Genomic DNA, 9,304 nt, shown 5'->3' with positions numbered 1-9,304 from the left:
AAATTATACTTACACCAATAATTTTCATCAAAAAAAGTATTTTCTAGAAAACTATTTTTTAAATGGATCATGGCAGCATTATAAATAGAAGTCTCTGAACACTCTTGGACCCAATCAAAAATACTTTTCTTTTGTGAGAAATTCATGAGAAATTTTTTGATAGACTTTTGAGATTTAGCTTTAAGAAGTAATATGCGAAGTAAGGTAAGCCAAAGTGGGGCTAGGGGTATATTTTCCCTTCAGTTGCTGGCCTGGATATTTTACATTTACAAGTTTGATGGGTTCTTCTCCATCTAAAGATAAATACTATATTTAAAAATGTCTGAAGACTGAAGCTACAAAAGCAAAACTAGAGATAGAGAGTAAAGAAAAGACAGTGAGTTTTGATTCTTTAAATTTTCATTTTTTTTCCAAGATAACTTTATTTTATTTATTTATTTTTTTCATGTTTGAAAATGAAACATTTATTGCTGTGTTTATGTACCAAGTATATAAACTGACTTCATTTACCTTTTTCTACGTATTTTGAGGTATAAGAAACTGACATCAAAATATCAGGGTTTTTAAAATCTTTCAAATTAAAACCAAAACACCTCCTCTGTAGGAAAGATGGCACTTACATAATTATAATTTCAAGTGTTGTGCAAATAATCTTCAAGAACACACACCATATTTTACATAAACCAGAGTCTTAGAAATTGATTTCTTTAAAAAAAAGATTACATTTTTTCATAACAATTTATTTTGCAAAAGCTGACTTTTCCTACATAACCATGAGAAACAGATAGAAAGAAAAAAAGACAATGGAAGGGGATCTTTATTTTTATGAGTACAAACATAACAAAGTGTCAGTTGAAGCATGGTGGTGATTGGTACTATATGAATGACTCAGAAAAACAAAATAGCTCATATCAAGTGGTTTGCTGTCTTGGCTCTAGTTGTTTGTTTTAACTGCCACATACAGAGTTTTAAGTGCATACTTTTCTAGTTTTCTGAGTTCTTTTTACCCCAAATCATCAAAATGAGAAAACTTCTGCATCTAAACCAACTTTTTATAACTTGTTAATATCAGAAATGACCATGCTCGTGACCGCAATCCAAGTTTTAAAATTCTATTTGAAATCTTTAATATAAAACATAGTACTTTCTGGAGCAAATTTCATTATGCCAATTTAGTGCCATGATCAATTTTATATTATAGTTAAACTGTCCTGTTTTTCCATTTTTACTAAAATCATTTTAGCTGGAATCAGTTCCAGTTCTTTTACATTTGAAGTTATAATTCAGTATTATTTTTTCTCTTCATGAAATATACTAGCCATTGGAGCTTCTGACATCATGAACTTTCTTTTGTTGGTAATTAACCAAGGCCAATTTTTTTTTTTTCTGCACAAACTTTGTAGATCTAAATTTTGACAAGAATATTTGATTTTTACATCAACTTTTACTAAACGACAAATTTTACCTTGTCTGTTTTTCTCGGCTTTTTCAGTTTTCAATGTTACCAATCAGTAGTTCTTTTTCAGCCTGTGTTTATTCTATAATAAAATTGTGTCCAGTTTTAGTCAATGTTAATTTCATTTTGTATTGATTATTTTTATCAAGTCCAGTTTTTCCTGTCAATCTAGCTGCAGTATTCTTGGTATTCAAATAGCCAGGCCAGGGAATTCCTTGGCGGTCCAGTGGGTAGGACTCCACGCTTTCACTGCCAAGGGCCGGGGTTCAATCCCTGGTCGGGGAACTAAGATCTGGCAAGCAGTGTGGAGCTTCAAAAAAAAAAGAAAAAAAAATAGCCAGGCCAAAAAACCAATAAAAAAGTGATAAGTAACTACTCTGACAAATTTGGTGGCTTTATGAAACAGAATTTGAGAATGGAACAGAGCCTAGGAATCACCTAGTTCAATCCTTTCATTTAACAAGTGAAAAAACAGGTGTAGAGAGGTCAAGTGACTTGCCAGAGAGAGATAAGAAAGGCTTGAGCAAAGGTAGTGATTAGTTAGAATGGAGGTGATGGGCAGATGTGATAAATATTGAAGAGATCAAGATCAGGACAAGGAGAGGAACAAATCTGGAATGATCCTGGATTTCAGGCTTGGGTGAGTGGGTGGACATTGATGCTGTTAACTGAGACAGAATACTTGAGTAGGTTAGGTTTGGGGGCCAGGGTAGATAATGAGTTCAGTTTTAAATGTCAAGTTTGAGATGCCAGCTGGATATCTCAGTGGAATCTGAGTACTTCAATAAGAAATTTTGAAAGGCTTGGGTGGTGAGATAGGCTTGGGAGTTATCAGCTTACAGGTGATAGTCACATGAAAGTAGACAAAAATCACCATCCTGGGAAGATATCCGTCAAGGAGGCAAAGCTGTAGCTTGCAGGCCTCATCTGGCCTGCAGATGCATTTTGTTTGGTCCAAAAAAAAGTTCAACAAAATTTGAATTAGTGACCAACATTTGAAATTTGAGAGATTTCATGTACCTGTATATTGATTTGTCTTTAAAAATGGGCGGATCTGATTATCACTGGGAAAGATTGCTGGTTGGCAAAAATCAATTAGAGCTGAGTAGGGACCATGAACTCCAGTTCTTCATAGTCTCTCTCCACGAGGTTCACTCCTTTGTGTTCACTGCCTGGGCACTGTAGGCTTTTGGGTTTGCAGCCCCTGATGTAGCATAAGAAGATCAAGGGGTAAAGAGTTAAGGAAAAGGAAAGGAAAAAGGAGCCCCTTGTTGGAAACTGAGGGGAGATGATCAGAAAGGTAAGAGGAGAACTGAGAGGGCTTGGTAACAAAGAAGCAAAGGGATCAGGGTTGAAAAGAGGAGGAGAAAATCTTGTGAAGTATTAGAAATTGTCTTAGCTGTGTTATCCAGCTATTTGCACAAGCCCAAAATTTAGGAGTCATTTTGACACCTTTCTTTTCCTTATGGCCTTATCTAATCTATCTCCAAGTCTGTCATATCTACCTCCAAATTATTCCTTAAATTTGTTCACTTCTCTCCATCATTTCTTACCTGATCATTGCAAAAGCAACTGTTCTCTTTGAACCCTTTCTCGACTCCAAATCGTTTATTCTTATATACAGCAGGCAGGGTGATCTTATAAAACCAGACCCTGTCACTTGCATGTTTAAAACTCTTCACTGGTTTCCCATTATAGTTAAAATAAAATCCATGCCTGCTGCAAAGGAAGGCTTTGCGAGATCAGAACTCTCTTTGCCTTTTTAATCTCATCTTCTATTCTTCCCCTAGCCTATTTTCTCACTTTCTCAAGGGCACCACTACATTCTGTCCCCTCCCCATAGTTTTCCATCATTCTCTTGGTTGTTCTTGCTCCAGATCTTCATAGAGCTGGCTTCTTCCCTTCTCAGTTTAATGAGCCTCTTCATAGGGCACTTCTCTGACATCTCCTTTAGTTTTTGAGTAACTTACATGAATTTTTTGGTTTTTAAGTGAAAATAAAAGTTATGTTTACACTATACTGTAGTCTATTAAGTGTGCAATAGCATTATGTAAAAAAATACATACCTTAATTAAAAATACTTTATTGCCAAAAAATGCTAACCATTATCTGACAATGGCAGGGTTGCCCAGTGACATAAAGTGAAGTGCAATAAAATGAGGTACGCCTAAAATATCTTTGTTGAGTTATTCAACGTTTGCTTTCTCCATGAGGAAGCATAGTGTCTGTTTTGTCATCGCTGTATCCCAGATTCTGTAACAGTGCTTGCCTGGAACACAATAGGACTTAAATAAACTGTGCTGGAACGAACGAGTATACAAACAAGAGTTATATACAGAAGAGGAAGAGCAAAATAAAGAATAAAAAGTCCATGTCTGTATTTCAATACATTTTTTTTCTTAAGTGCCTATAAGATTTTGCAACTAGGAGTAGGTGGGTAAGAGAGCGACCCTACAAAATCCAAAACAAGCCTTTTTCACGCCTTCCCAAGCCAGAGGCAGCTCCGCGCCTGCGCAGACCTCCACTGCCCCCACAACACTGTACTCAAGGGGGCGGGGCCAGGCGGACGGCGGCTCGGGCGCGTGAGGATGACGTCACTCGGCGCGTGCCCGGGTAGCCCGTGGTAACACCTAGTCTGCGGAAGTGGAGAAGAGCTGGCAGGCGGCTGAGACAGGTAACCTGAGCGCTCCCTGTTGGGTCTCTGCCTTCCTCTCCAGCGGCACCTGGATGGCGGCGGGGTCAGCAGCGTCCCGTTTTGAAGGCAGCCAGGAGCCCACCCCTACCCTCATCTTTCTTGATCAGCTGGGTCCCCATTCCCTTTCAGTCCTCCCAGACTCCTGAAGCTGAACCAGTTCTGGGGACTGGGCTAAGCCTGCCACTTCTCTCCGCCCCCACCCTCGGGTGGTGATGGGCTCTGACGCTCCTTTCCCCGGTGGCACAGGCATTTCCCAGACTTCAGTTGCCGCCTCCTTCCTCTGTTGCCTCCAAGGCCCACCTAACCCGCTTCTCTCTGCTCCTAGCCCCACAGGGCTCATCTCCAATCTTGTTTAAGGAGACAGAACAGTTTCCAATTCTGTTCATTTCCACTTGCAGTAACACCCGGCCACCTTCCCTCCTCCCCGAGGATCCTTACTGAGAGCACCAAGTTTTGAGTTATTGTGTCCCTAAAGAGCATTCGTTCACTGTCAGTCTGGAGTTTTGCTCATTAAGGCATGTGTTTGTTGGGTAAGGGGGTGGCGCAGTAATGTGAAAATTTATTGCTATAATAAATGATCCACATGGCATCCAGTCAACCGTCGAGATAGATGAAACAGTTACAGCATTTCATTAAAATGCTCCTGTCCTGTATTTCTTTTTTGTTTTCAAGCAATAATGAGAATTATCCTCGCAAAGGTAGCCGTCAAAATAAATAAGCAACAGTACCCAGCTAGGAATGTATAGACCGCCAAAAAATGATAGGATTCGTATTGTTGATAAAGGAATGCGGGTTATTACAAAACCAACCAGAAAAGATATGGGTGGAGAAACAGGATTCCGACGTTTTTTGTCTCATTTGATGATTTGGTTTTGTATTTTCTTGTACTTTAATATGCTCCAATTTTGAATAGGGCATATGGTACTGTACATACTGTAATTCTGAGAAGCCTATGAATGACTTGCTAATTGGTAAGATTAGGCTCTTACATTTGGGGGACAAAGTAGAAAAAGGTTAGGGAATAATAGTAGTCGCTCTTTGTTGACCATCTGCTATATCCCTGTGTACAGCACTGTGTTCAGCACTTTGCATGTGTTTTTTCCTTAGCTCACACAAGGGACTGTGTTCAGCACTTTGCATGTGTTTTTTCCTTAGCTCACACAAGAACCTTGTGAGTTAGGAATTAGTATCCTCAACTTACAGAGAAGGAAACTTTGGCTCAGGTATGTGAAATTAACTTGCCAAAAATTCATAGTAACTATACTGGTGGAGACAAGCTTGAAGTTCAGTTCTATGTATGAGTTGAAAGCCTGTACTTTTTTTATAACTCACTATGATTGATCAGATTCTAGGCTTTTTACAATAATGACACAATCCTATGAGTTTATTCACTCATCTATCCAAATGATTTGACACTTTCTAATATCTTTAGTATTAAGTTCTTATATACCTAGAATCAAAGCACCTGGAAACCTTAATTTATTTATGATCCCCCTACACACACACACACCACACACATACCATATTTTTCATTAAGAATGAGATAATTGGCAAATAAGATTGCTCAGTACCTTTCTGTTTGGAGCTCTCAGGGAATGAGAAATTTTGGACAGGTGAAAGTTTTACCCCTTTAGAAATGAAAATCATATTGACAGTTTTGGATGGAAAAAATTTAAATGCACTAAATAATTCTTTGCCTTCTAAAACAGTAAGTATACTGAACATGTTTTAACTTTTCCTTAGGTCTCAGAGCAATCATTATGAATCTCATTTATTGTTGTGTTGTGATTTGGTGATTTCCTCAGAACTTTTGTTATATTTGGCCCCCAAACTGCTTTGCAGTTTGAGTTTTCCTAGACTTTATGTAGTCTACTCCTTAATATCACCAAGAGATTGTAAACCATAGCAATTAAAATTAAGGACCAGGAAAGCACACTTGCAGGATTCCAGTCCTTGCTCTGCCACTTACTAGTAGGACAGTGAGCCCAGACAACATGGTTGACCCCTCTACACCTCAGTTTCCTCATTTGTAAAATGGGAATAATAAGAATACTTGTTGTCTGAGGTTGTTGTGAGGGTAATGTGAGTTAGTAGTATATGTAAAGAGGTTATAACAAACCGGGCATATTCTAAGAGCCATGTAAGTGTTTCTAATATTATTATTAGTATGGTTTTGGTTTTTCATTCTTTGAATATTGCATTCTAGTTCTTTGAAAAATTTTTTTCTAATTTATTTTTATTCTTTTAATTGACGTACAGTTGATTTACAATGTTCTGTTATTTTCAAGCGTACAGCAAAGTGATTCAGTTATACATACATACATATATTCTTTTCCATTATAGATTATTACAAAACATTGAATATAGTTCCCTGTGCTATACAGTAGGTCCCTGTTGTTAATCTATTTTATATGTAGTAGTATGTATCTGTTAATCCCAAACTCCTAATTTATCCCTCCTGCCTCTTTCGCCTTTGGTAACCATAAGTTTGTTTTCTGTGTCTATGAATCTATTTCTGTTTTGTAAATATGTTTATTTGTATCATTTTTTTAGATTCCACATATAGGTGATATCATGTGGTATTTGTCTTTCTCTGTCTGACCTACTTCACTTAGTATGGTAATCTCTAGGTCCATCCATATTGCTGCACATGGCATTATTTCATTCTTTTTTATGACTGAGTAATATTCCACTGTACATATATACCACATCTTCTTTATCCATTCATCTGTTGATGGACCTTTAGTTTGCTTCCATACCTTGGCTATTGTAAATAGTGCTGCTGTGAACATTGGGGTGCATGTATCTTTTTCAATTAGAGTTTTTGTCTTTTCTGAATATATGCCCAGGAGTGGGATTGCAGGATCATATGGTAATTCTATTTTTAGTTTTTTAGGGAACCTCCATACTGTTCTCTATAGTGGCTGCACCAATTTATATTCCCACCAACAGGGTAGGAGGGTTCCTTTTTCTCCACACCCTCTCCAGCATTTATTATTTGTAGACATTTTAATGATGGCCATTCTGACTGGTGTGAGGTGATACCTCACTGTAGTTTTGATTTGCATTTCTCTATGAAAATTGTTATTCTTTGAATAGTATTTGATATGTGGTAATTACAAGACAATTAAATTATACTAACTAGAATCCTGTATCCTAACCTGTATGTTAATTAATTAATTAATTAATTTCTAGTTTGCTGATCTCTGCTTTATTTTTTGTTTTCTTACTTTTTAACATCTTTATTGGAATATAATTGCTTTACAATGGTGTGTTAGTTTCTGCTTTATAACAAAGTGAATCAGCTATACACATACATATATCCCCATATATTCTCCATCTTGCATCTCCCTCCCACCCTCCCTATCCCACCCCTCTAGGTGGTCACAAAGCACTGAGCTGATCTCCCTGTGCTATGCAGCTGCTTCCCACTAGCTATCTGTCTTACATTTGATAGTATATATAGGTCCATGCCACTCTCTCACTTTGACCCAGCTTACCCTTCCCCCTCCCTGTGTGCTCAAGTCCATTCTCTGCATCTGCATCTTTATTCCTGTCCTGCCCCTAGGTTCTTCAGAACCATTTTTTTTTAGATTCCATATATATGTGTTAGCATACAGTATTTACTTTTCTCTTTCTGACTTACTTCACTCTGTATGATAGACTCTAGGTCTATCCACCTCACTACAAATAACTCAATTTCGTTTCCTTTTATGGCTGAGTAATATTCCATTGTATATATGTGCCACATCTTCTTTATCCATTCATCTGTCGATGGACACATAGGTTGCTTCCTTGTCCTGGCTATTGTAAATAGTGCTGCAGTGAACATTGTGGTACATGACTCTTTTTGAATTATGGCTTTCTCAGGGCATGTGCCCAGTAGTGGGATTGCTGGGTCATATGGTAGTTCTATTTTTACTTTTTAAGGAACCTCCATACTGTTCTCCATAATGGCTGTATCAATTTACATTGCCACCAACATTGCAAGAGGGTTCCCTTTTCTCCACACCCTGTCCAGAATTTATGTTTGTAGATTTTTTGATGATGGCCATTCTGACTGGTGTGAGGTGATACCTCATTGTACTTTTGATTTGCATTTCTCTAATGATTAGTGATGCTGAGCATTCTTTCATGTGTTTGTTGGCTATCTGTATATCTTCTTTGGAGAAATGTCTATTTAGGTCTTCTGCCCATTTTTGGATTGGGTTGTTTGTTTTTTTGATATTGAGCTGCATGAGCTGCTTGTAAATTTTGGAGATTAATCCTTTGTCAGTTGCTTCATTTGCAAATATTTTCTCCCATTCTGAGTGTTGTCATTTTGTCTTGTTTATGGTTTCTGTTGCTGTGCAAAAGCTTTGACGTTTCATTAGGTCCCATTTGTTTATTTTTGTTTCTATTTCTATTTCTCTAGGAGGTGCGTCAAAAAGGATCTTGCTGTGATTTATGTCATAGAGTGTTCTGCCTATGTTTTCCTCTAAGAGTTTGATAGTGTCTGGCCTTACATTTAGGTGTTTAATCTATTTTGAGTTTATTTTTGTGTATGGTGTTAGGGAGTGTTCTAATTTCATTATTTTACACATAGCTGTCCAGTTTTCCCAGCACCACTTATTGAAGAGGCTGTCTTTTCTCCACTGTATATTCTTGCCTCCTTTATCAAAAATAAGGTGACCATATGTGCATGGGTGTATCTTTGGGCTTTCCATCCTGTTCCATTGATCTATATTTCTGTTTTTGTGCCAGTACCATACTGTCATGATTACCGTAGCTTTGTAGTATAGTCTGAAGTCCGGGAGCCTGATTCCTCCAGTCTCATTTTTCTTTCTCAATATTGCTTTGGCTATTCGGGGTCTTTTGTGTTTCCATACAAATTGTGAAATTTTTTGTTCTAGTTCTGTGAAAAATGCCATTGGTAGTTTGATTGGGATTGCATTGAATCTGTAGATTGCTTTGGGTAGTATAGTTATTTTCACAATGTTGATTCTTCCAATCCAAGAACATGGTATGCCTCTCCATCTGTTGGTATCATCTTTAATTTCTTTCATCAGTGTCTTATTGTTTTCTGCATACAGGTCTTTTGTCTCCTTAGGTAGGTTTATTCCTAGGTATTTTATTCTTTTTGTTGCAGTGGTAAATGTGAGTGTTTCCTTAAT

At 37.5% G+C, this 9,304-nt stretch overlaps 1 protein-coding gene across 10 annotated transcripts in view; it reads left to right on the top strand.

Moving 5' to 3' along the window:
- The first annotated feature begins 4,062 nt into the window (after positions 1–4,062).
- The window catches only part of AOPEP (aminopeptidase O (putative)), a 370,314-nt gene continuing 365,072 nt past the window's right edge, over positions 4,063–9,304 (top strand). For all 10 annotated transcript variants that reach the window (XR_009008562.1, XM_057547855.1, XM_057547852.1 and 7 more), the window contains exon 1: positions 4,063–4,130. The gene's annotated coding sequence lies outside the window, so the exon portion shown is untranslated. The remainder of the gene's footprint in view (positions 4,131–9,304) is intronic.

This window comes from Balaenoptera acutorostrata, chromosome 6 (genome assembly GCF_949987535.1).
Source record: "Balaenoptera acutorostrata chromosome 6, mBalAcu1.1, whole genome shotgun sequence".
NCBI lineage: Eukaryota > Metazoa > Chordata > Mammalia > Artiodactyla > Balaenopteridae > Balaenoptera > Balaenoptera acutorostrata.
This window is presented reverse-complemented; position numbering and strand designations above follow the sequence as displayed.